This window comes from Pleurodeles waltl, chromosome 2_2, assembly GCF_031143425.1.
Source record: "Pleurodeles waltl isolate 20211129_DDA chromosome 2_2, aPleWal1.hap1.20221129, whole genome shotgun sequence".
NCBI classification, from domain to species: domain Eukaryota; kingdom Metazoa; phylum Chordata; class Amphibia; order Caudata; family Salamandridae; genus Pleurodeles; species Pleurodeles waltl.
Genome location: NC_090439.1, coordinates 410,582,666 through 410,610,343, shown reverse-complemented (window position 1 = coordinate 410,610,343; position 27,678 = coordinate 410,582,666).

Sequence of the window (27,678 nt, the reverse complement as noted above, 5' to 3'; positions counted from 1 at the left end):
TTTGCTATTTTTCCTCCTTCCAAGATGGAGGGAAGTGAAATGGAGTACCCACCTCACAGACAACACCTTCGGGGTGGTGCATGCTAGGTGGGGCCACACCTCGTACCCTTTATGTATTTTCCTGCCGTAGCTCCTGACAAAAGTGGGGGTTTGCAATGGGGAGGTCTTCTGCTGCTAGCCGCAGGTTTAAGGGTCAGGTTTCAAGGGTGGTAAGCCCTTTGAAGCTCTTAGGCAGGGTTGTGCACAATTCTGGGGGAGGTGGGGTAGCACCTCTTCCGAGGAAGGGCTTTGTTCTCTGGCCCCAGAGAGCAATGGCTCTCTCCCCAGGGGTCCTGAATCATGTATGGTGGTAGCAGCTTGGTTGGGACAGGCCAGCAACCATGCCAGGTTAGTTAACCTTTGCAGGGAATATCTCTAGGGTGAGCCCTGAGTACATGCTATAATAAATCCAACACTGGTACCAGTTTGTACTTATCATTCTGAGTTGTTTGATACCAAACAACCCAGGGTTCAGTGTGGCCATCGCATAGCTATGAAACTCATACTGACCAGTGCCCAGCACATGTATTTAAAATGGCTGCTCTGTTCACTCACTATGTCCCAGGTTTGGCAAGAACACAGGGTTGGCATATTGCTCATGCAGCTATGCTCTCAAATACACTGTGATGCACCCTGCCTTAGGGCTGGAAGGCCTTCCAGAGGGGCTACTTACTTATATTGTATGCAGTGTGTAGTGGACAGGAAACACAGGCAGTGTGCCATATCGAGTTTGCATTTTAGGATTGCACCAGGACACTCAGCCTGCAATGGCAATTCTGGGTGTACCTGGATGCATGGCCCCTGAGGGTGACACAATCAGTGTTGCTGTCCTCAGGGTCCTACCCTTGGTATTCCATGCCTTAGGTACCAATGTGCCATTCACCAGGGGCTTATAGTGCCAGCTAAAGGTGTTGCCAATTTCCTTTGCAATAGCAAAAGAACACTGGCATTGGGTTTCTGGTTAGCAGGATCCCAGTGCACTCCAGTCCAAGTTGCATCCAGAAACCAAAAGAAAAAGTGTGTGTGTGTGGGGGGGGGGTTACTGTAACAAAGTAGCAGTTTCCCATATTATGTATTTTGACAGCATATGCTATAGATACCAGAAACTGCTGCCTGGGAACATAAAAGTATTTTACAAGTAAGAAACATGCAACAGGCCTTGCTATCTGCACCACACCTTCAACTTGATCAAATTTACCAGCTAGGTTTTCAACCTCATTTCCATTTGGATACAAATGAAATATGTTATTTTACCCATGGTTCCATTAACTAATCCTTCCTCAAGAATTAAATTACACCACAAAATTACCCTACAGTTTTTACAAACATGTATGAGTTTTCTAATCCCACAGTTTTGGAAACAGACATCTCCAAAGAATTCAGTTTTAATTTTAGTTTTTCAATCAACAGTATTGTTGTTCCATTTTATCAATTGTTGTGAGATCCAACATTTGTTCTTTCTCTAGTTGTACCAACTGTTTTTTAAAGAGGTATATTCTTGAAGAGTAGGCATTAGACACACAATGAATTTTTGTTGTTGACTAAATTCAAACATTAACTGTGCTGCAGGATTTTTGGAAGGGAATATGTTCTTTATAAGATGAGTTTGCAAGCAACGTTTTCCTTCTTTTGACAGTATTCCTACTGTAATATCCTTCAGAATATGTCTATATCGCATATCAGCTCCTTGACGCATGTTTCTAATTAGTTCTTTGAATTGAATATTCAACCAAATGTTTGCATTTCCAATACTTCCTAAAAAATATTGAGTTTCTTCACGTAAAAGTGTCTTAAACTCAGGCTGTCCTTTCATGGGGGTAAGTTCCAATAAACCACTGAAAACAATCACAAGCTTTCGTCCAAAAAAGGATAACATACTCTCTCTTCAATATCTGTTCTCAAGTACAGAAAGGCGAGCAGTAGCTTTGAAAACATGCTCACCACATCGATGATTAAAAATTGTATTTTCTTTAAAACTCTGGAAACTTTGTGAGAAGCGCCACCAGATAACCTTTGGCATTCCAGTTTATTATTATGTTCAACAGGTAGCATAGGTAGATGATGCATTGTAATTACTGTGAAGCTGTGTGCAGCTAATCCTGTAGGTGCTGGGACTACACACAACAATATGGATTCTGTAGTCATATTTAGATAGGGGGTTGGAACCTGGGCCCAGATTTATATTTAGCATCATTTATTTACGCTAATTCAGCTCAAACTTAACTCCATATTTATATTTTGACGCTAGACTAGTCTAGCGCCAAAATATTGGAGTTAAAATAATTTTTTGCTGCCTGAACCTACCTTGGGTCAACGAGAAGCAAGATAGGTGGTCCCGGGCAAAAAATTACTTTAAGGCCCAGGTGCCTTATTTATCCTCCCGTGCAAAAATGGTGCACAGGAGGGAAGCGGGCCTAAATAATAATGCTAACCTTGCTTAAGTATAGGTAAGTAGAGGTAAGTATTTTGGATTTTTGTTTTAAGTGCCATTGTGGGCCCTAAAATGGGCCCCATACATGGCACTGGGAGCAATGGCCATTCCCAGGGGACCCTTGTCCCCTGTACTGGCCATTGGGGTGATGGGCATGACTCCTCTCTTTTATAAGACAGGAGTCATGTGGGATGGTAGGTTTAGCGTCAGGGGATACTAGGCTGGTTAGAGTCATCTTTTTTTACTCTAACCAGCCTAATGTCATTTTTGGTGCAAAATCCCCTTCTCCCATACCGCCACCCCCACCTGGCTAACATAATGTTCCATGACTTAGCCCACCCTTTGTGCCAGATTGCACCATTCCATAAATAAGAGACTCGGCCAGCATCTTGGAATTGTGCTAGTGAAGTGGTAAACTTTTTCACACTAAACTGCGTTAGCGCAGTTTTGCATGAAAAAGTATAAATAAGGGCCTTAGATTAAAAGGCTTTTCCCAGTGCGAGTTGGTCCGTTGACATACAAAAGAACTGGCTTCAAACTTGAATATTTACATTGATTATTTTTGCTGAGCAATCCAAGCTCTATTTTTCTTTGACCTCTATATATATTTCTTTCTGCTCAACATTCAGTTGTTCCACTAACTGCTCCAAGTCAACATTCCTTTCTCTTGATTGTTGCATTTCTGTCTCCACCTCATTCATCACTATGGCGGCTTCATTTTCAATAAGTGGCTTTCCAAGAGGCTCTTGACTGAGAGGTCCGGAACTCTGGCTGGCTTGTGAACTATCCTTTTCTGTCTGAGTAGCCAGTGTTTCCTCTTATTTAATTTCTTCATTTAACATTTCAAGGTAGTTGGGAAATATTGAATACTCAATGCTGTCTTTTACAGAATTAAAGGGGTCTTTGTGACAGTCAAATTGTCCAAGTATTTCTGTTTCAGAATGCCAAGGTTGGAACAGCTAGAAAAAGTGCTAAGGGGAAAAATTAATTTTTCTCAGCAGTTTCAGAAAGTTTGCTATGGTTTATTAAGATACTGTTGGCATACTGAACCAAAAAACATTTGCACCTAACTACAGCATATTTCCCTTCATCAATGATTTCTGCCATATTGCTTCCGTACCCATAGTGCTGCATAATTTCATAAATACACATATTTTTGAGGTGTGGACTTCTTCTTGGATAGTAGGTATCCAACATATTTGTTTTGATATTATTTGTACTCTCCAGATCAGAGTAGGTAGGAACTCAGCCTTTCACAGCACTCAAAGGAAAGCATTTTCAAGCAGCTGAAACTGTACAATTTCTTGGAAAGAGATTTTTCTGCAGAAGTCTCCTCCCACATTTCCTTCATCTCTGTTTTCTCTGATTTTGTGATGTGTGAAGTGACGTACTGAGCAACAGCAATGGAGTTGTCTGCAACAAACTGCATGTCCGTTTTTCGATCCCACATTTCCTTCATCATGGATTTCTCTGATTTTGTGATATATGAAGTGACATAGTGAGCAACAGTAATGGAGTTGTCTGCAACAAACTGTATGTCCCTATTTGCATTCCATAATTTCAGAATGACAGGATTAGGATCATTAATTTATTTGTAGGCCTTTGAGCATCTCAGATTATATGTATTTTTGTGGTTTTCTTGTTAGTGTATGCCTGACAGCAGATAAAAAAACTGTTCCCTCTTCCTTTGAAAATAATAGGATTTGGAAATACGAAACAAGACTGTTGTAGGGCCACCACAGAGGGTATAATACTGTGAGCATGCTACCACTCTTTATCCATTTCTGCGCAACACACTCAGGCAAATCAGGGAGGTGGTTGTTGTGAAGATTTTGTTTATTCTGTCATTCTCACAGTTGCAATGATGAAAACAAAATTGTCAGGGGTCTGTTCTCTCTGTAGTCCTTCTCTTTGTTAGCCTTTTGACATCTGGTTATTTGCTCTTCTCCAGTATCTTCTCAGGCCATTCCTCACCATCTAATGTTCATAGGGAAGAAACAAAGGCTCGGCTCAAGTGAGTTGTCGTCTCTTTGTATATTTATGCATGCAGGGAAGGGGGGAAGGGGTGAGGCTTTTTTGTATTGGATGGTTAGTAACCAGCACCCTCGTGAGTCATGGTGTGTTTGAGGTTTTCTCTTTTAGGGCCAGATGTAGCAAAAATTAGCAATTCGCAAACGGCCTGAATCGCAATTTGCAACCCAGCGAAATCGGAAATGGGATGCAGAAATCCCATTCCCGTAGTGCAAATTGCGATGCGAGCCATTACCGACTCGCAAAAATTGCGACCTGATTTTGGGACCCGCAAATAGGTAGACGCAATTTGCGAGTCGCAAACCATATGAAAAAGCCAGTTTCAAATTGCTACTATTCGCAAAAAGCCCATTTTGCACACCCAAATTACCACTAAGTCAGATCAGGTGATAACCAGAACTAAAGTATAAAAGGAGACCCAGAAGGCATCTGGGTCACTCAAAGTGGCTGAAATATATGTGATAGCAAGGCGGAGGAGAGTCCACGCCACACAGTAGAGAAGGAGGAGGAGCCAGAGACAGGAGAGGATATACAGAACCAGGCAGACACTTTTCCAACAAACTGAGGAGAAGATTTATGACAAATACAGACTCAGCAGTGCAGCAATATTAGAATTAATTGATCTACTCAATCTGCAGCTTCAACGCCAGACTGTGCGCGGCAGCGCCATCCCCACACATGTGCAAGTGCTATGCTCACTGCACCTCTTGGCCTCGGGTAGCTTTCAGGGGGTCATTGCTGTAGCAGGTGGGGTATCCCAAAGTGCACTCTCACGGTTCTTCAGATGTTTCCTAGATGCCATACTCATACACATGTCCAGATACATAATCCTACCCAGGAATGAGGCAGAAATTAACAGCACCAAGTTGGAATTCTACAGAATTGCCAACTTCCCACATGTAATAGGGTGTGTAGATGGGACACATATACAAATATGCCCTCCTGCAAATCTGGAATATCTGTTCCGCAATCAGAAGTGTACCCACTCACTGAACATACAGGTGGTATGTGACGCCCATTATGTCATCACTGACATGGTAGCCAAATTTCCAGGGAGTACACGTGACTCATTCATTTTCAGGCATAGTGGGATACACCAACGCCTAGAACGTGGGGAGTTTGGAGACAGATATCTATTAGGTATTGCTGACTACACCCTGTAGCCATACACACAGGTCACTGTAGAAACCATCCATGCCCTGCTAACATTGCTTATTTTTGCCAAACAGGTGACAGTGCAAATGCGCTACGACCATGGATACTTACCTCGTACCTAACACCCAGCAATGAGAATGAGAGGCGATACAACAGTGCACATAGGCGGACCAGAAATGTCATAGAGAGGACCTTTGGACTGTTAAAGGCAAGATTCCGATGCCTCCATAGAAGTGGAGGTGCGCTCCAGTATGCCCCAATAACAGCATTCAAGATAGTTGGCGCGTGCGCTATACTGCACAACATTGCCACCCGACGTGGGCTATATCTCACCCCTGAAGACCCAGATTTGGAAGATGACGAGCAAGAGCTACCACATCGCCAGCCTGGGGATAGAAGCATTGCAAATCAAGGCAGACAAAGACGGGACCACATTGCAAACCAATACTTTGTAAGGTACGTGGTAACTGTCACCACACACACTAATGTCACATACAAAGAGCCCCGTTGTGAAGTGGATCAAACAAAACATTTTAATAAGTGAACCTAATAACTAAAGAACTGAACTGTTGGTAAGGGGCTGCACATGTCCTCACATGTGTGAGAAAGTAGCCTCTTTCTACCCTTGTTACCCCCACTTTTGGCCTGTTTGTGAGTGTATGTCAGGGTGTTTTCACTGTCTCACTGGGATCCTGCTAGCCAGGGCCCAGTGCTCATAGCGAAAACCCTATGTTTTCAGTATGTTTGTTATGTGTCACTGGGACCCTGCTAGTCAGGACCCCAGTGCTCATAAGTTTGTGACCTATAGGTATGTGTTCCCTGTGTGATGCCTAACTGTCTCACTGAGGCTCTGCTAACCAGAACCTCAGTGGTTATGCTCTCTCTTTACAAATTGTCACTAACAGGCTAGTGACCAATTTTACCAATTTACATTGGCATACTGGAACACCCTTATAATTCCCTAGTATATGGTACTGAGGTACCCAGGGTATTGGGGTTCCAGGAGATCCCTATGGGCTGCAGCATTTCTTTTGCCACCCATAGGGAGCTCTGACAATTCTTACACAGGCCTGCCACTGCAGCCTGGGTGAAATAACGTCCACGTTATTTCACAGCCATTTTACACTACACTTAAGTAACTTATAAGTCACCTATATGTCTAAACTTTACCTGGTAAAGGTTGGGTGCTAAGTTACTTAGTGTGTGGGCACCCTGGCACTAGCCAAGGTGCCCCCACATTGTTCAGGGCCAATTCTCCGGACTTTGTGAGTGCGGGGACACCATTACACGCGTGCACTACATATAGGTCACTACCTATATGTAGCTTCACAATGGTAACTCCGAATATGGCCATGTAACATGTCTATGATCATAGAATTGCCCCCTCTATTCCATCCTGGCATAGTTGGCACAATCCCATGATCCCACAGGTCTGTAGCTCAGACCTGGGTACTGCCAAACTGCCTTTCCCTGGGTTTCACTGCAGCTGCTGCTGCTGCCAACCCCTCAGACAGGTTTATGCCCTCCTGGGGTCCAGCCAGGCTTGGCCCAGGAAGGCAGAACAAAGGACTTCCTCAGAGAGAGGGTGTTACACCCTCTCCCTTTGGAAAATGGTGTTAGGGCTGGGGAGGAGTAGCCTCCCCCAGCCTCTGGAAATGCTTTCATGGGCACAGATGGTGCCCATTTCTGCATAAGCCAGTCTACACCGGTTCAGGGACACCTCAGCCCTGCTCTGGCACGAAACTGGACAAAGGAAAGGGGAGTGACCACTCCCCTGACCTGCACCTCCCCTGGGAGGTGCCCAGAGCTCCTCCAGTGTGCTCCAGACCTCTGCCATCTTGGAAACAGAGGTGCTGCTGGCACACTGGACTGCTCTGAGTGGCCAGGGCAAGCAGGTGACGTCAGAGACTCCTTCTGATAGGCTCCTTCAGGTGTTACTAGCCTATCTCCTCGCCTAAGTAGCCAAACCCTCTTTTCTGGCTATTTAGGGTCTCTGCTTTGGGGATTTCCTTAGATAACGAATGCAAGAGCTCATCAGAGTTCCTCTGCATCTCTCTCTTCACCTTCTGCCAAGGAATCGACTGCTGACCGCGCTGGAAGCCTGCAAAACTGCAACAAAGTAGCGAAGACGACTACTGCAACTCTGTAACGCTGATCCTGCCGCCTTCTCGACTGTTTTCCTGGTGGTGCATGCTGTGGGGGTAGTCTGCCTCCTCTCTGCACTAGAAGCTCCAAAGAAATCTCCAGTGGGTCGACGGAATCTTCCCCCTGCAACCACAGGCACCAAAGAACTGCATCACCGGTACCCTGGGTCTCCTCTCAGCACGACGAGCGAGGTCCCTTGAATCCAGCAACTCTGTCCAAGTGACTCCCACAGTCCAGTGACTCTTCAGTCCAAGTTTGGTGGAGGTAAGTCCTTGCCTCCCCACGCCAGACTGCATTGCTGGGAACTGCAACTTTTGCAGCTACTCCGTCCTCCGTGCACTTCCGGCAGAAATCCTTTGTGCACAGTCCAGCCTGGGTCCACGGCACTCCAACCTGCATTGCACGACCTCCTAAATTGTCCTCCGGCAACGTGGGACTCCTTTGTGCGACTTCGGGTGAGCACCATTTCACTCCACTTCATAGTGCCTGCTCCGGCACTTCTGCGGGTGCTGCCTGCTTCTGAGAGGGCTCTTTGTCTTGCTCGATGCCCCCTCTGTCCCCAGACGCAATTGACAACATCCTGGTCCCTCCTGAGCCCCAGCAGCATCCAAAAACCCTAACCGCACGATTTGCAGCTAGCAAGGCTTGTTGGTGGTCTTTCTTCAGGAAAACACTTCTGCACGACTCTACACGGTGTGGCGGATCCGTCCTCCAAAGGGGAAGTCCCTAGCCCTTGTTGTTCCTGCAGAATCTTCAGCTTCTACTGTCCAGTAGCAGCTTCTTTGCACCCACAGCTGGCATTTCCTGGGCATCTGCCCATCTCCGACTTGCTTGTGACTTTTGGACTTGGTCCCCTTGTTCCACAGGTACCCTCGTTAGGAAATCCATCATTTTTGCATTGCTGATTTGTGTCTTTCCTGCAGAATTCCCCTATCACGACTTCTATGTCCTTTGGGCAACTTTAGTGCACTTTGCACTCACTTTCAGGGTCTTGGGGTGGGCTATTTTTCTAACCCTAACTGTTTTCTTACAGTCCCAGCGACCCTCTACAAGGTCACATAGGTTTGGGGTCCATTCGTGGTTCGCATTCCACTTTTGGAGTATATGGTTTGTGTTGCCCCTATCCCTATGTGTCCCCATTGCATCCTATTGTAACTATACATTGTTTGCACTGTTTTCTAATACTATTACTGCATATTTTGGTATTGTGTACATATATCTTGTGTATATTTGCTATCCTCATACTGAGGGTACTCACTGAGATACTTTTGGCATATTGTCATAAAAATAAAGTACCTTTATTTTTAGTATATCTGTGTATTGTGTTTTCTTATGATATTGTGCATATGACACTAGTGGTACTGTAGGAGCTTCACTCGTCTCCTAGTTCAGCCTAAGCTGCTCTGCTAAGCTACCATTATCTATCAGCCTAAGCTGCTAGACACCCTATACACAAATAAGGGATAACTGGGCCTGGTGCAAGGTGTAAGTACCCCTAGGTACTCACTACAAGCCAGTCCAGCCTCCTACAACATGCAGTTAATGTGTCCTCAATGAGGACACATTAACTGCATGTGCCTCATGAGTCCTGCAGTGTTTGGGCTTAATACCTCCTCCTGGTACACCCAGCATGGCTCGTGCCAGGTGGGTCAGCAGACCCCTGAAGTGCACTGCCACGACGCAGTACACATGTGTCTGTGGCAGAAGAGCTGCTGATGGTGGACCCCTCCTCACTGTCCTGAGGTGTCTCAGCCGAGCCCCTTGCCACCTGCCTGGCCTCCAGCATGTCCACAGCGTGGCTAATGTGGTCCAGTCCCCACGCCACATCCCCTGCAAAGTGGCCCAGTCCACCTGCAGGCTCACGGTCCATTGTGACAGGCCTGTGGTGTTCACTGCAAGACAGGCAATGGATGCTGCCATGCGGTCAAATCTCTGCACTAGTTGGCGCTCACGGCGCCTTGCACTTTGTGTCTCTGCCACCAGTTCCGTCACCAGTTGGCGTATTGATAGTGCTAGGTCACTGACATTGTCATTCAGTCTTGTGAACTGTGTGTTCACTTCTGCCAGGCCATGGGTGAAATTGTGCTCCATCCTCTGCATTGCCCCAGAATAATCCTCAATTGCCTTGTTTGCAGGCGCTGACCAGATATGAGAGATGCCTCAACTGCAGACATGGATGCGTCCCCTAGATCCTCCCGGGCCACTGCCTGGACCTGGACTCTGCGTCTGCGATGGGGTGGTGCTTCTGGCTCTTGCTGTCTCACAGTGTGGCTTGGACCAGGTGTTGTGTCTCTTTCCTCCATGTCCACTTCTTCATCTGGAGGGAACTGTGGTGGGGTGGTGCTGGGCCCTGTATTGGCTGCTGCAACCTCCTGCCCTGCCTGTGGCCTGCTGTCTTCACCAAGGATGGTGTGGCTGGTGGGGGTGTCTTGTGGGAGACCTGTGGGACATAGGGAACACACTGTCAGTATGTAACCTCTGTTGTATGCCTCATAATAAACATTTGCCAATATGCTGCCTACTGTACTACATTGCCCATAATGCACCATTTTGGTGGTTGCTAGTCTGGAATGGAGCTAGTCTGTTTGTGGATGCTGCTGTGTACTGGGTGAGTGCGGGTATAGCATTTATAGGTGTACATGCATGTTTCATGGTACTCACTTTTTGATGTCCCTTGCGCTGACGTGTCCAGTGCTCCCATTCCTGACACTGCCTCAGGCTCCAGGGTCTGCTCAACCAATTACTCCATGGCTGTGGGTGGTGGGATGGTGGATTGGCCTCCTCCTGTGCCCTTCATCTCCCTGAGGCGCTCTGCCACCGTCTCCTTTGTCCTGGAGCGCAGGTCACACCACTGTTTTTTTATTTCTTTGATGCTTCTGTAGCTCACCCCATGGCATTGATCCTCTCCTGGATGTCCTGCCAGATCCTCCTCTTTTCAGTGTCTGGGACACTCAGGGCTGACTTTCCAAAAAGCTGGTCATGGTGCTGGCAGCATTCCTCTGTCAGCACCTCAAGTTCCTTCTCAGAGAATTTCAATTTCTTCTTCCTTCCTGCACTGCCTGTGTCTTCCATGTTTGCAGCTGTTCCTCCAGGTAGTTGCTGAGCAGTTAGAATAGGGTGTGGTCTTCCCTCCTCCCAGGTGTATTTGATGTCTTCCTGGCTCTGATGTCATCAGCAAGAGCTAGGAAGTGTTTTTCCAACTGTTTTGCTGCACTAGTATGCAATTTGCGGCACAGTCGCAATTTGCGATACCCGACTCGCAAATTGTGAGTTTGTTTTTAGCGAGGTCGCAAAAAGCGACCTCGCTAACAGCGGACTCGCAATCTGCGGTGCGACATCATTTGCGAGTCGCAAATTGATGTTGCTTTTTTTTGTTGGATCCCATTTTGCGAGTCGGAAATTGTGAGTCGCAATGACTCGCAATTTCCGACTCACAAATGTTTTCCTTCCTACATCTGGCCCTTAGTGTGTTAGTCAAATTCTCTCTGCAAACATCACCTTTTCGTAGTCAACAGAATTAGATCTAATTTCAGGCAAGACAGGCTTTTTCCTGATTAATCACCTGTACCATTCGTCCCTCCCCAACTTCCTCCTTCCCTCCACTGGCTTCTATCAAGTGGTTAATCTGACTGCGTAAGCGGTCTCATACCTGATAAAGCCAGGTCCCTCCAGGGATGTGGTAGGACTTGTTGTTTCTTTCAGGGTCTCTTTGCCCGTTGCGGTGTTCCCCCTCCTATGCGTGGTTCACTTCTGGTGCTCCGACAGTCCCACTTGCCTTCATAACACAGCCTGCTGGTCCGGGTTCCTCTGGTGTCTCTCGCGTGCTCTGCTGTCTATGTTCCCTGCTACCTTGGTCGGCGTCCTCCCTTCCTCCTCTTCCTCTTTCCACGTTTGATACCTCCTCTGAGTTAAAATGCTTTCCTGTGTGCACCAACATAATTCTTTCCTTCGTTCCTCCTGGGGCACTGGGCCGGCAGTCCGAGTTTCTCAGCCTTGTTAGTTCCCATGATAGGAGGCATTTCCCTGCTACAAAGACCTTGTATAAGATTTTCTTTTACATTTGTATCTTCAGCAACAATATTTGCCATATCTATGTGTTTGGAAGCATAGAGCTTGCTGTCTTAGGCTTTTTTTAATATTCTCATCTGGGATGCTGCATGTAACATACTGTTCTATGAAAGACATTACACACTCATCACTATCAGTTCCACATTTTGGTGCATCCTTTATCTATAAGAACATGTGTATATGAGAAGCACATCTTGCCTGGTATTCATTTTGCCCACAAAAAATCTGTAGCTTCTACAAGAGGAGGATTTGTTTTATTGCACACAAAAACAACATCATTTGAAAGTTTGATTAAAATACCTACATACATTAGAAGAATCCAAAGTTCAAAGTTCTCCTGCTGTATTCAAATTAATGTCCTTAATGCTACAGTTTGCTTCTCTTAAAAAAATACAATAAATCATCCCATGCATACTCTGTGCAACTGTCACTAATCAAGTAGGTGCGCCTAAGTTTCAGAACATACATTTAAGTTCTCCAGATGACTATAACAATATTCATTAGTTCCATGTTGACATTCCATCAAATTAATTGGTATACTCCAGATTGTCATTCTTATCTTGTATTTTATCAGCAAACTCCCTTGAAGAAAGGTTTTGCAGACTAACTCCTGTTTTTAGAATATGGTTCACAGCATAAGACAGTTGTGAAAAGTCACTCTCAGTAACAGATGGAATATATATGGAATACACTGGCAAATCCTAGGTCCTCTGAATATAGACTTGTTGACCTGTACTCTGCTGCTGGTATTTGTACAGGCCAGTCATTATATCAGCCTCCTGCTTCCTTGGGAAATAGCTGTGGAAAACAGCAAGTCTCTAAACTTTATTTTCACACACTCATAGCTCTAGCTAGTTTGATTTGGAAAGGATCATTGGCATCTCAAACAGCTTCTTTGGAAATAAGTGTATGAATACAGTAGTGCTCATATATTTCTTCTATCATTTATTTATCCACTTTTTCTATTTGTCCTCTTGATTGTATAACTGCATCATCAATACAAGTTACATCTCTAGTAACATCCACATTTGTGTTTTAAAAAATAGTATTTTCTTTCAAGTATAAAGTAGCTTTTTTCAATTACTCACATTTACTATCTCTTGCCAGATTTTTTTTATTTTTGGTGGGCACTCCATTTAATAGAATAATGAGTGGTTCATCTACATCTTTCTCTACGCCCACAGTGTCAACATTTTTTTAACATCTAAAGGTAAATAGACTTTTCCTTTAAGTCCTTTCTGCAGCTCTGTTGCTGGTAGTTTTCCTATCTTTGGTTCAATTCAAACTATTGCTTGAAATTGATGGACAGTTTGCATTAGAACTGATTCATACATTTATAATTGTTCAAGTTCTTGTGGGTTTGGTACCAATTTCAAATCTATTATGATTTGCTCTAGCTGGCATTGTATTATCCTCCAATTTATCATAACAACACTTACATATTGTTTGCTTTGTGGCTAAATCAAAGTGATCTTCTACAACTTGATATGCACCAAATCCCTGCCACTCTTCTTTATTATCTTGCTCAGTTTTAGAAAATATAACTACATTACCCGTGGTTTTTTTAGTGAGTGCGATAACAAGAAAGACAAGCAAACCCAGGTTTCTCAGAAGAGAGTGCACTGAACTTGCCTATCACTTTTCCTAAATTTTCAATACTAATCTTGTTGTCCTGTCACTCTACACTTCCAGTCACAACCTCCTCATTTTCCCTACACACCTCTTCAGGGCCAAAGAAACAAAACAGAATGTCTTCACAGACAGTTTTTGAGTGTACCATGCGTACTTTAAACCAAGTTCAGCAGGCGTGGTTGAATTTTTGAAAGAATAAACATACCACAAACACCAATACAGTGTTGCAATTTCTATAAAGCCAATACAAAATCAGATTACTTTTTAGACAATATCACTACATAGCTCCATAAAGAAATATATGTACAATAACATGATACATTCTAGCAAGTAGCCTCCGTTTTAATTTCATTTCAAATTTGCCTCATTCAGCTGCAGCCTTCTCCTGTGTGGTACTACACATTTCTTCCAAAATGCTCAGTGTGGATTGTGGGACACAGCTTTGTGTTTTTGGCCAGAGCAAGTGCAGGAAAATTGGTATTGACAGAGACCTAGGTTTAGGAAATGTGGATATTACTTGGGTTAGCCAGAGAGGGTTAAAGTGCGATCATGTGCTTTCTTTGGTTGAAAACATTAAGGATTGCCAACATTCAGACCTTATGAATGTGCACTGTAATAGCAATGACCTGTGCACAGTCACTGGTGTAGGATTGGAAATCCTAATGAAAGAAACTTTTGGAAAATGAACGCTCCTTTTCCAACACACTGCCTCTGTTTTCTAACATTTTTCAAAGGCAGGAGTCGAACTGGTCAACTGAATTCTGTCCTAAAATAGACAAATCCAGGAACCATGTTAATAAGGCTGTTTCTGCATTCCTCAGCGACCACAACATGGGGTCTAAACCAATTTACGATTTGATATAGATGGTATACACAGAAATGAAGGTGTTCACCAAACAGAAAAAAGCAACAGAGTATTCCTGCGGAACTTGAGAGACTGCATCCTTATTCATGTGTAGTGGTCACCTACACATCATAAACACACAGAGCCAATCCTTTTACCATAGACATATTTACTTATTTTTAAACACTTAGGCCCTCATTATGAACACAGCGAGAAACACCGTACCGGCAGGTGCGGTAAAAAACGCCAGCAGAGGAGCGGTCCGGACTGCCAAATAATTAACCAACTGAAACACAGGCATCCTGAAAACCACGCACCACCAGCAGAGGAGTACCGACAACGACGACAGAGGCCGCCCACAGGCCGACGAAAAGGCCCAACCTGCCCATCAAATAATGAACCACTAGACCGCCGTCTGTTCCGGGGCGAAAACTACCGCCACGCAAAGCCAGGTGGAAACAAACTAAATATAAGGACACTCACAGGAGGCTCACACAACACGCCGAAGCAGATATGGATAGAGAGCTCTGCAGATCATGCCAGCCCTGCTCCTTGCCATATACTTCCATGACCAAGACCGCCGACGAAGACGACTATGGTAAGTACTGCAATCTACGAAACAAAGCAAGAAAGGGCACAGTTACAGATCCACCCACTCCACCCCCCACAACCCTTCACAACAGAACAACCCAGAAATCCTACAGCAAGAGGTACTTACTCGTCACAAGGCAAATCCAACCTGACCATAGTACCCACAAATGCCCCACATCCACAAACAATGAAACGAGAAACCAGGGATCAAAAGACAGGCCCCACATAAACGTTTAATGCAGCTCTCTGAGCAAACGATTCACATAAAGGCCAATGGCCAGTCCATAGTGCCAGACTTTTTTGGGTTACAATGGCCCCAACCTGACTCTCAAAAAGTGCTACTGTACTCCACCTTATAGGGGCAACAATAGGGCATCCAGACACCTCAGGGAACAGGGGCTGGGGTGGTGGAGGTGGGGATTTATGATGGGGGAGGGCCTTGAATTTGCGTTCGGAAGGTAGAGGGGTTTGAGTTTGGCCTTGGAAGGTGGGGGAGTGTGCTTTGAGCGGGTGGAGCCAGATGGAATTGGCTCTGCACGGGGCTTCTTCCTCTCTGGGGAAGGGGCCTGGGAATGTGAAGGGCGGACAGGGGCAGCCTGAGCAGGGCTGGAAAGGGCAAGTAGGTGCACACGTTTAGGGACAAGACGGGGTAGGCTAGTGGGTTGAAAGAGGTCTGCACAGGAGAGGAAATGTTTTTTTGGAGCAATTGGGTTGGACCTAGAGGAGGGGGTGGGAGTGGAGGCAGAGGGTGTGGACGTAAGTGGTGTAGGTGTGCGTGTTGTGGGTGCAGGTGACAGGTGAGGATGCTGAGGTGTTATGGATGCGTTTGTGTGTTTTTGGAGGAGGGGGTGGATACAGTGGGAGAAGACAGGCTGCTAGTGTGAATGTATCTTGTGTCAGCAAGTCTGGTGAGTGTGCTGCATATGTCAACTACAGTAGTTGTGGTGAGTGCAGGTGTGGTGTCTGGGGTGCATGTCTGGATGTGTGCTATTGTGGTGAGTGCAGGAATAGTGTCAGCAACAGTGACTGAAGGTGCAGTGCCTGGGGTGTGCATGTAGAGGGGACAGACAGGGAGGCGGAAGAGGTGGGCACACTAGGGGAAGTGGATGTTGCTGTGTGTGCATTTGTATGTTGGCTGCGTGAATGCTTGTGGTGGGAGGTGTGGTGTTTGTGTTTAGAAGTGTGCTTATTGTGTGTTGAGGTTTTGACTGCGTGTCAGATTGTGTGCTTTGGACAGGTGAAGGGAGTGGGGTGCTAGAAGGGGTAGAGGAGGTTGGAGGGGGGGGGGACTGACCAGGGAAACTGGCTGCCATCAAAGAGGAGGCCAGAGCCTGAAAAGATCTCTGTAGGCCAGACACGACATTGTGAATAGATAGGCATTGGTCTGCTGCATCTCTGATGCTAGCCCCTGGGTGGCATTGACCTTGTCTGCCCTACAGAGATGGTTCTCAGGAGGTCAATAGTCTCCTCCGTGAGGGCAGCAGGGCTGACTGGAGCAGGGGAGGAGGTGCCTGGGGCCAAGGAGACGCCCGCCCTTCTGGTTGAGCGGGCACAGCAACTCTGTGGGGAGCAAATGGGAGGACGGTGATGGCATGGGGGTGGCGGAAGATGATACAGTAGGGGTGTGTCCACTAGGGTCCACCACCGCCAGGGAGCCCCCATCGGAGGAGGTATCGGAATCACTACCTCCAGTGGTAGTTGCCTCCCCCATGGTACTCCCCTCGCCCTCCAACCCACTGGTCCCCTTGGCGTCGGATGACTCTGCCTCCGAGGGTTCGTGGGCACTCCCCACTCACCGGTGCCTCAGCTCCCTCGCCAGATGATGCTGATGTACACAAACAACACAAGAAAACAGGGATGGGGGGACAAAATAGGAGAGACACTTGTAAATAGCTAATAGGAGTGAACATAGTGGTCATACATACGACCACCCAGAATACCCTCCAACAAGCAGCACCTTCCACTATACCCATGGCCATATCCCTGACTAGTGACCAGAACCCTGCTCTACACCCATTCCCTAAACAACCTAAGCACCCGTTGTGTAGGAGGCCTGACCCAAAAAACCCTACTCCCTACGGGGGCCATTGTGTAGATGGACATAAGTCAGAGTCCTTGCAACTAAGCAGCATAAACCCGAATGCACAGACAGACATCCATCAAGCCTTAAAGACGTGGTATGTGTACTCACCAGCTTGTGACTGCTGTGCAGCCTTCAAGCGCCCATCCAGGTCTGGGTACGCCAATGCCAGGATGCGTAGCATGAGGGGGGGGTCAGTGCCCAATGGGCACACCTTCCCCGTTGGGAGGACTTCCCCAGCTGTGCCTCACAGATTTTTCGCACCCAGCGCCGCCTGCAGTGGGTGCTCTGTGGTTGTAGACCCCCAGTGTCTGCACCTCCTTGGCGATGGCATGCCAAAGTGCCCTCTTCTGTTGGGCGCTGACCTAAAAGGGACACACAGAAATGTAACACTGAAGTCAGGCACTTGGCAAATATATACAGCTGGCTAGACGTCCACTATGGGACGGACAGTACAAACAGACTAACAGGACATACATACGCAGCATGTCATGAACCATGGCCCATGCAGGTTCAGAGGTGCACACATATGTACTGCCAACACCATCCATTACACACAACCATTGCCCACAATCCCCTGACTCACCTGTACCTCTGGCCGTCCATAGGGCTTGGCGTACAGCGGCAGGACCCAATCCACTAGCCTCTCCAATTCCTCCAGGGTGAAGGCCGGTGCCCTTTCCCCAGCAAAATGAGACGCTTCCATGACCAGAGGCAGGACACAGCAGCACACTCAGTGGAGTACCTGCTTGCAAGGGATCAGGGAGTCAAGTGAAGTTGGTGTGACAAATTTGCGTACGTACGGCAGCGGTGTGCACCGTTACCGTCGGTGGTGATCATGATATGCCAGGATTCCCCATTGGCATCCATGTTAATCAATGACTGCGCAGATGGCGGTAAACTCCGCCTTACGCTGTTAAGTCAACCACTAGTGGTATGAGGTCACTTCCACCACAACAGTTCTGGATTACAGGGGGTAGATATTTTGGCCTTAACTATGCATTCATAATACTGCTATCTGCACAATGCAGGCCCTACTGTTCACCTAACACACCTATGCATGTGACCATTAACAATGCCACACATGACAAACCCTGATCAATAATTATGGTTTGGTTGATGTTATGTCAAAAACATGTAGCATTTGAGTCCCTACAATCAAGTCAGTAGTGCTCAATGACTGACTTTGTGTGCCGATGTATGTGTGTTCCTCACACGTGTTTCAAATTCCTCCTAGGTACAGACCCTTGTGGCGATGAAGGACCCCATCGGTGTAAAGACCACTTGTGGATATGCGGACCATGGTGGAGCGTCACATCATAATCAATTACAGACTCACCCGTGCAACTATTCTCAAACTTTGTGCATTACTGGATCCGGCACAGAATCCGGAAAATCGTAATCAGCATGCCATCCGTACTGTAGTGCAGATACTCTCTGCACTCCATTTCCTGGCCACGGGCTCTTTTCAAGTGACAGTGGGCATGGGTGCTGGATTTTCACAGCCAATGTTCAGCATGATACTGACAAGAGTTCTGAATGCATTTGTACAACATCTGCAATCCTATGTGAGGTTTCCCCAAAGTACTGACCTCCCTGCTATCAAGTCAGACTTCTATGCCTTTGCCAACATACCCCATGTGATAGGTGCCATCGATGGCACCCACATACCTATTATACCCCCAAGAGTCAGTGAACAGGTGTACAGAAACAAGTACTTTCACTCCATGACCATTAAAGTGGTATGTACTGCAGACCAGTACATCTCACATGTGAATGCCATATTCCCTGGTTCAGTCCATGATTCCTTTGTGCTGAGGAACAGTTGTGTGCCACAGAAGATGGAACAACTACAAGAGGACAGAGGGTGGATAATGGGTAGGTGTTTCTGTCACTAACTGCCACCTAGCAGACAGCCAGGCTGTCAGCCTCTGAGGCTTGTCAATGACAGTTCTGTTTTGCACCTTTTCCTAGGTGATTCTAGCTATATCAACTTGCATTGGCTCCTGACACCAGTGAGGAATCCTGGGACAGATGCAGAAAGGAATACAATGAGGCCCATGGATGAACTAGGAGGGAGATGGAGCACACAATAGGTCTCCTGAAGGATAGAATTTGTTGGCTACATATCTCTGGGGGTTCCATTGCCTATGGGCCTGAAAAGGTGTGTAGAATAGTGGTGGCCTGCTGCATGCTCCACAATGTGGCAGTGAGAAATTCTATCCCCCTCTTGGAGGTGGATGGTGTTGTACATCCAGCCCAGCTTCCTCAGAGAGGGGACGAGAGTGATGGTGATGATGAGGAAGGGGAAGATGTAATTTCCAGGACCCAACTGATACAATGCTACTTCCAGTAACTATGTGGGACTAAGGGGTGACATTGGGGTTTGTGAAACATTCTGTCAGTGTCTTGTCATCTAGGGGGTGTTTGAATGTACTAATTGCAACTGTGTCCAGATAAGCATAGGACAGAATACAATTTAGCGGTTCTTTTTGTTAACATATTTGGGCACAACAACATGTAAGGTGAGTGTGTACTTTCATGCTACGCAGGTACAAATAAAGTAGTTATCAGCCAGTTGCATTCATACTTCACTTTGTTCACACATTATGACAGAGGACAGTGTTACAGGTGTGATATGTGCTTTATTTGGTGTAGGGATTGAATAGTGCAAATTACAGTGATGGCAGTTGGTCATGGGTGGTTATTCTAAATGCCAACATTGTGGCAGCCTTGTTGTAAGTATTGGTAGGTCAATCAATGCTTATATGAGTTCTTATTGATGGTTATCACTGTTTGATGGTTGATTGTGTGGGATAGTCGGTGGACAGATTGTGCAGAGTCACTTCCTTGAGGGGGCCTTGTTTTTGGCAGGGGTTCCAGTCCCATATCTTGGTCTGAGGGTCCGTTTGTGCACCTGCTGTTGACCTATAGGGGATGACATGGTTGTTCCTTGTGTTTCCTCCTAGGGTAGTTGGTGCAATGTTACCGCTGTCATTGTCCGGTCTGTCTCCCGTGCTGAAGTGTGGGCCTCCTGCACTGTGTGGGTCTCAGACGGGTTTGTGCAAGCTGCAGCAGCGCTCCTGCTATGCTGGCCATTGTGGCATTGTGCATTTTCCACTGCTCCATGGCCTCTTGGTGGTGCTCCTACTGCATTCTCCGACTCTGCTCCAGGGTGGGTACTATCTGGGCCAATCTGTCATGGGTATGCTGGTAGGCACCCAGGACCTCAGACATCACCTCCTGGGCTGCAGCATCTATCCTGTGGCCTCCCCCCTGGGCCACGAATGCCCTCCCACTGGGCCTAGCCCCCTGTGCCTGTGTCCCAAGCACAGGTCTGGTGGTGCCACTTGTTCTGGGGCCATCGTCTTCCTGCCTGTTGGTAGGGGGTGACTGTGGCCTCTGTACGTGTGTTCCACCAGTCTGTGGCCTGGATACACAGGTGTGTGGACGATTGCCCTGGGCTGATGTTCTTGCCTGGGTTGTAGGGGTGTCAGTGGTATCCTGGGTGGGGCTGCTGGATGGTGACAGTCCAGGACTGTGTGAGGGGCCAGCCTGCTCATCAGTGTCCAGGGTTCCATCCCCAGTGTCCTGTGAGGTGCCTCTGTCTCCCTGGGGGGCAGTGGCACTCCTTGTCCTGTCCGTCAGGGTGGCATGGGTGGTGGTGCCTGTTTGGGGAAATGGACAAATCTGCTACAAATGCATGATCGGATGGGGTGCACAGGGCTGGGCTGTTTTGTGCAAGTTTTACACTTTGGGCCATGCAGTGTGCCTTTGTGAGGTTTGCACTGCATTTTGCTTTTGATGTGGAGGTGCATTGTGGGTGATATAGTGCCTTTGTGATTCCTTGCAGGGGTGGGTGGCTGTGCACAGGGGGAGGGATGTGGGCCTATTAGTGGGATTGTGGGCATGCAGGCTGACTGGATGTTGTCAATGTGGGATGGGTGGGGTAGTGGTTCTGGTGGTAGTTGGAGGGGTGGGGTGGTGCATGCATTACAGGTGTGATGGATATGCAGTAATTGTAGACAACTTACCCAAGTCCATTCCTCCAGTGAGTCCAGTGAGTCCCTCAGGTTGCAGGATGGCCAGTACCTTTTCCTCCCAGTCAGTGTAGTCGGGTGGTGTTGTTGGAGGTCCTCCCCCAGGCTTCTGGACTGCAATGTGGTGCCTGGATGCCATGGCCCAGACCTTCTCCCTCAGGTCATTCCATCTCTTGCGGATGTCGTCCCTGATGCGTGGATGGTGTCCCACTACATTGACCCTGTTGACAATGGTCTGCGTTAGCTGCATCTTCCTGGGGATGGGTGTGTGCTGCACCTGAGCCCCAAACAGTTGTCGCTCCACCTTCAGGATCTCGTCCACCATGGTCCTTAGCTCCCTCTCTGTGAAGCGTGGATGTTTGGGGATGACATGGTGAGTGTGGTGAATGATGTCGTGGGTGGAATCGCGATGAGGGCGCTCCTCTGTGGTTCAGTGTGAGTCTTGTGGATTGTGGCATTCGGTGTCTGCTTCTGGTGTTCTCTGTCTTCGTTGGCCTACTTTCCTTGCAAAGGATTGTGGGCTGTGTCTGTGAGTGTTTTATGGTGTTGTGGATGTGTGTCAGGTTTGTGTGTTTCCAACTTATCCAACGTGTGCACTTCTTACTGTTGGGTCCACTTGCTGTCCGTGGCGGTCTGCACCTCCAATGGTCGTTCATCTTCCACTGACCGCCAAGGTGATTTGTACATCATTATTTGGAGGGCGGGATGTGGGTGTGCTTGGTGGTGGAGGGGTGGGAGGTCCAGCATTTCTGCCGACAGTGTCCTGGCGGTGACTGCTGGGCTGGTGATTTTTGGCAGATTCTGGTTTTTGGTTCATTATATGGTGGGTTTCTGTTTTCCGCCAATGGTGGTCTTCTGTTCACCGTTGCCACAGCAGTCAGCGGTGTTTCCCGCCGTGTTCATAATGACCACCTTAATTTTTTTAATCTCAGTCAGATCAGCAGATCCACCTGCAAATCTTGACGAACAAGGAAAAAAACAATTTGTGGCATTTTTTCCTAATTTGCAATATTTATGTCAACACCTGAGGTCAGGGAACTTCTACCCTGACCCCTTCATATCCATTGCAGCCCACATTTTAGCCACAGAACCCTTTCACGTTAGAACAAATTGGCAGCCACAACTCTGCCTCTCAGGTCGCAGCTACCCAAGACAGTATGAGTATCTGTGTGACAGTGAGAGTGTACATGAGAGTGTGTGACTGGATATCAGAGTAGCTGTAAGAGTATCTGTCCAGATGTATGAGTGCGTGTGAGTGTTGAAAATGTCTGTCCGACTGAGAGTGTGGGTGTTAGAGTGTCTGTCTGGGTGTGAGAGTGGGTGTGAGAGGTGTCTCCGGTGTGAGAGTGAATGTGGGAGTGTCTGTATTGATGTAACAGTGGATGTGAGAGGGTCTGTGTGGGTGTGTGAGTGGGTGTTAGAGTGTCTGTCTAGGTGTGTGACTGGGTGTGAGACTGGGTGGGAGGGATCTATATGGGTATAAGGGTGGGTGTGAGAGTGTCTGTCTGGGTGTGAGAGTAGGTGTGAGAGGGTGTTGCTGGGTGTTTGGGTGTGAGGTGTGAGAGGGTCTATGTAGTTGTGAGAGTGTGTGTGACAGGGTCTGTGTGGGTGTGAAAGTGGGTATTAGAGTGTCTTTCTGGATGTGTGAGTGGGTGTGAGAGTGTCTATTTGGAAGTGTGAGAGGGTGCGAGGTTGTCTGTCTGGGTGTGTGAGTGGGTATGATAGTGTCGGCCTGAGTGTGTGAATGCATGTGAGCAAGTGTGTCTGGGTGTGACCCCGGGTGTGAGACCTTTGGTCTGAGTGTGACAGTGGGTGTGAGAGTGTTTGTCTGGCTCCGAGAGCCGGTATGAGAGGATGTGACTGTGGGTGTGAGTGTGTCTGAGTGTGAAAGAGTGTGTGAGAGTATCTACCTGGCTGAAAGTGGGTGTAAGGCTGTGTATCTGGGCGTGAGAGTGAGTGTGAAAGAGTGTCTCTGGGTGTGAAAGTGGTAGCAAGAGTATCTGTCTGGATGTGAGATTGGGTGTGAGAGAATGCCTCTGGCTTTGAGAGTGAGTGTGAGACTGAGTGGGTGTGAGAGGGTCAATGTGGGGGTGAGAGGTTTTGTCTGGGTATTTGAGTGGGTGTGAGAGTGTATGTCTGGGTGTAAGAGAATGTCTCTTGGTGTGAGAGTGGGTGAGATAGTGTCTATCTGGGTGTAAGAGTGTGTGTGAGGGGGTCTTTCTGGGTTTGAGAGTGTCTGTCTGAGTAGGTGTGAGAGTGTCTGTCTGGATGTGTGAGTGGGTGTGAGAGTGTCTGTGCGCATGAGTGTGTATGAACTTGTCTGTCAGTCTGTGAGTGGGGGTGAGAGTGTCTTTCTGGGTGTGTGAGAGTTTCTGTCTGGATAAGTGAGTGGGTATGAGTGTCCGTCTGGGTGTGTGAATGGGTGTGAAAGTGTCTGGTTGTAAGAGTGGATTTGAAAGTATAGATATACTTTTTTATGTTTTGTGAAATCCACCGATCCTCTTGCGGATTTGAACTGGGTGCTGCTCTGAGCCCTGCTGGTGGATCTTGAAAAACACACAAAAATATATTTTTTATGCATTTTAACATCACAATTTACAGTTTCAACTGACTTATATCAACTCCATGGGGTCAGGGAGTACCTAAAATATATAGGGAGTCTCTGAAATATATAGGTTGCTTTTTTGTCTACCATGCAATGTTAGAGCTTGGCCTAGTAAATCAAACGATTGCAAGCAAAGGGGCATATATTATAATTTGGAAAATAATAAAGTCATACAAACCAAATTCACTATGTGAAGTTTACTGGCAACACTTACAAATTAATACAAATGCCCCATCTTGGCAGTACTTAGATGCAACAATTAATGATTTGGCTGTTTGACCATTATGGGAAATGCCCGTGCCTCTGAGTCTTTTAAAAAAGTTATTAATGGGCGGATTAAAAAAATCAGGAAGTGTTGGTAGCCATCCTGGAAACCGGCTTGAAACGAGTCCCAGTAAAAAATTAAAATAAAAAAAAAGACTTTTGCAACCTGGCCCCTTAGCTCTGGTGGTGGGGTCTGAGAGGGACTCCCCCAGAGCAGAATAGCATTTTTTAAATATTTGTATATTGCGGCAGAAAAACTAGTGTTTTTTTAATGGGTAGGGGGCCCCCCCACAACCCCTTGGACCACCACCTCCCTAGGGCAATTTTCATGGTATATGCCACTGTGCCCCACCACATCCTTGGGACAAATTGCATTTACTGTGGGGGGGTGGCCCGAGGCCTCCCCTACAACCCCGAGGACCACCACCTCCCCGGGGCACATAGCAGAATATCTAGCAGGGGTCCTTTTCAGACCCCTGTTAGCCCTGGGGACCATCATCTCCCTGGGACTATCTTTACATTGGAAGGGGTGCTGCTACCTCGTGGAGCCACTGATGGCCCTGGGGACTGCTACCTCCCAGGGACAGCTCCTGCTTAGTCCAAGGGTGCCCACCTGGGACATAGCCGTTCGCTTTGGCTTGGCTGCAGCTTGGAAGCTGAAGCTGCAGCCAAGCCACAGCAAACACTCCAGTTTCTGACAGCAGGACCTGTCAACTAGGTCCCACTATCAAAAACTGGAGATTTCATCTCTGTCCCCCCTGCACACTTGCAGGGAACCAAGATTAAAGGATTGCTTCAGCAAGCACGGAGCTGGTCTTAAAAGCAGCTCCTTGCTTGCTGAACCAATGGCACCACGAGATAGTCTTACCCATGATGCCAGATAATCCGTAAGGAGTATTTTATATATTAAAAATATTAAAAGATGAAAAACATGTAGGGACCTACTACAACTGTTTAAAGGTAAAAAAAACTGTGGTTTTATTTTTTTAAAAGAACAAATACGTTTTCCTTAATAAATTGAACAGAAATATCTAATTCTAAGTATATCATACATTAAAGCCTAAAAAGTATTTATCTCTCTCCCTCTCACTTTCTTTCTCTCTCTCTCTTTCAATCTCTTACACTCACACACCCACTGAGACATGTATGCATCCACTCACAAACCCACTCAGACACTCATGCATCCACTCACAGCCTGTCAGACCCTTACGCTCCCACTCACAGACCCACTGAAACAGTCATGCACCCACTCACAGACCCACTCAGATTCTCACACACCCACTCACAGACCCACTGACTCCCTCATGCACCCACTTACAGACCTGTGCACACACTGACACACCCACTAAAATACTGATGTACACACTCTCACACCCAATAGACATTCTCATGACCACACTCATCCCTGAATACATCCTCTCACACATATTTTGACACCCAGAGACGCTGCAAGCAACTTCCGCCGTGCACAGCCAAAGGGCCGTGCACAACATGGGTTAGGGTGTTCAGGGGGTTGGCAGCAGGGACTGGCTGCAGGCCAGCCCTTGTGGACAACCCCTCTTATGCATGGGCGAAGGCCGTGCACGGTGCAAGGTTAGGTGTTTAAGGAATTGGCCTGTGGCCAGCCGTCACCACGCACAGCTGATAACTGTGCTCAAGGGAGGTGAGATTAACATATAGTAATGAAAATTACTAAACATTAAAAAAACATTGAAATTCACTGAAAAAAACAAAGGTTACAGGAATGTTATAGTTAGGAAATAGAATTGAAATTCACCAGTTATAGGTAGTGTTGCTTCAAGGTAACTATAATTAATGCCCTAAGGTAACTATAATTCAGGTCCACCATGCAGTGCTAATTAACCCACAAATTTCATCACTCATAACATCTTTGATAATGTAATTAATAATATCAGTGTAACATTTGAAGTAAAATATTTGATGAAAAAACTGTGCATGGCAAAAAACTTGGGGACATATACTCTATTTGCGCTGGATTGGCATCATTTTTTTTACACAAATCCAGTGCAAACTTAACTCCATATTTATATTTTGACGCTAGACATGTCTAGCACCAAAATATTAGAGTTAACGTCATTTTTTGCCTGCAGAAAACTACCTTGCGTCAATAAGATGCAAGGTAGGCGTTCCCGGGCAAACAATGACTCAAAGGCCCTAGCGCCTTATTTATCCTCCCGTGCAAAATCACGCACAGGAGGAGGAGGGCCTTAAATAATGGCGATAAGTCTCCTTAGCACCATTATTTAACGCCTAAGTCAGGGCAGGCGTTAGAGGACCTGTGGGCTTTTTTACATGGTCCCAGATCATTGAAACAGCCCACAGGTGCCCTTCCAGGCCCCCAGGGACACCCCCACCCACCCGCACCCACACCTGGAGGACACCTAAGAATGGGAGGACCAATCCCAGGTAAGTCCAGGTAACTATTTTTAATTGTATTTAAAAGTGCCATGGGGGGGGCATAACTTGGGCCCCTTACATGGCACTGTGCCCAATGGCCACACCTGGGCCTGACCATTGGGCTAGGCAGCATGACTCCTGTCTTTACTAACACAGGAGTCATGTCCTTGAGGGTTGTGCGTCAAAAAATGCCGCTAGTCAGGTCAGAGTAATTTTTTTACTCTAACCTGGCTAGCACCATTCTTTCCCACTCAACCTCCAATTTTCCCTACGCCTCCTGCACCCGGTTAGCGTCATGTGTTTTGAGGCTAACTGGGAATAGCGCTGGCTTGTGCTATTCCTTAAATATGGCGCCCGACTGGCGTCCTGGTATGGAGCTAGCCGGTGCTATACTTTTTGACGCAAACCTGCGCTAACGCATGTTTGCATCAAAAAGTATAAATATGGGCCTTGGTTGCATCCTAGCTTAGTGTGGATGGCACCTCTGTACAAAGTGTTATCCACTTGAGAGCTACACTACATTAACTAGCACTCACCCCTCTACCATAAAGGTGAGCTCAAAACTGGTAACCTACAACCTATGCTACAAAGCAATATCCTATTGGAGAGTGAAACAGTACCAGAGGAATAGGAATACACCTTCAGGTAATTAATTCCACCAGGTAAGCATATGAGGAAAGAAGGTTTCAGAAAGAGATAGAAGAGACTGAACTAGGAAGATCAGCACCAGCAACTTCTACAGCTACTGCAACACCCTCTAATTCTGCATCATCAGCACTTTTACCACCACCTACTTCATCCATCCACTGTTTCTGTTCCTCCAGTACCAAGATCTACTTCTTTTGATCCATTAGGTCACCCACCACCACCGCCATTTGTTGGTGCATCTGCACCTGCTTCTGGTACTATGGTGCAATACATGTACTGAGGCAGAATAGACAAGTTATAAAGCAGTATGACAGTACTGCGACATACTGTCTCCTCTGCCATACTCTCACATTGTTTCAGGAGAGGGAGCTAAGACCATACATTAGCAGCTTGCCATGGCTCACAATTGTCTTTCCCAAAGGCTTTATGCCCCGATTTAAGAAAAATGGTGCTTCATGTCATGAAGCAGTACTTTTCTTGCTGCCCGTTGCACCCCCCTACGCCACCACGTGTGTGCAGTATTTAACATACTGCGCACTATGGCGCAGGTTAGGGATAATAGCGTCATCATTTTTTACACTATTGTTGTACTTTGCAGGATTAGCACTAAAAATGTTGGCGCGAATCCTGCAAAGTACATAGAGACCCAATAAAAATAATGGTGTGCCTCCTTTTAGCGCCTTCTCT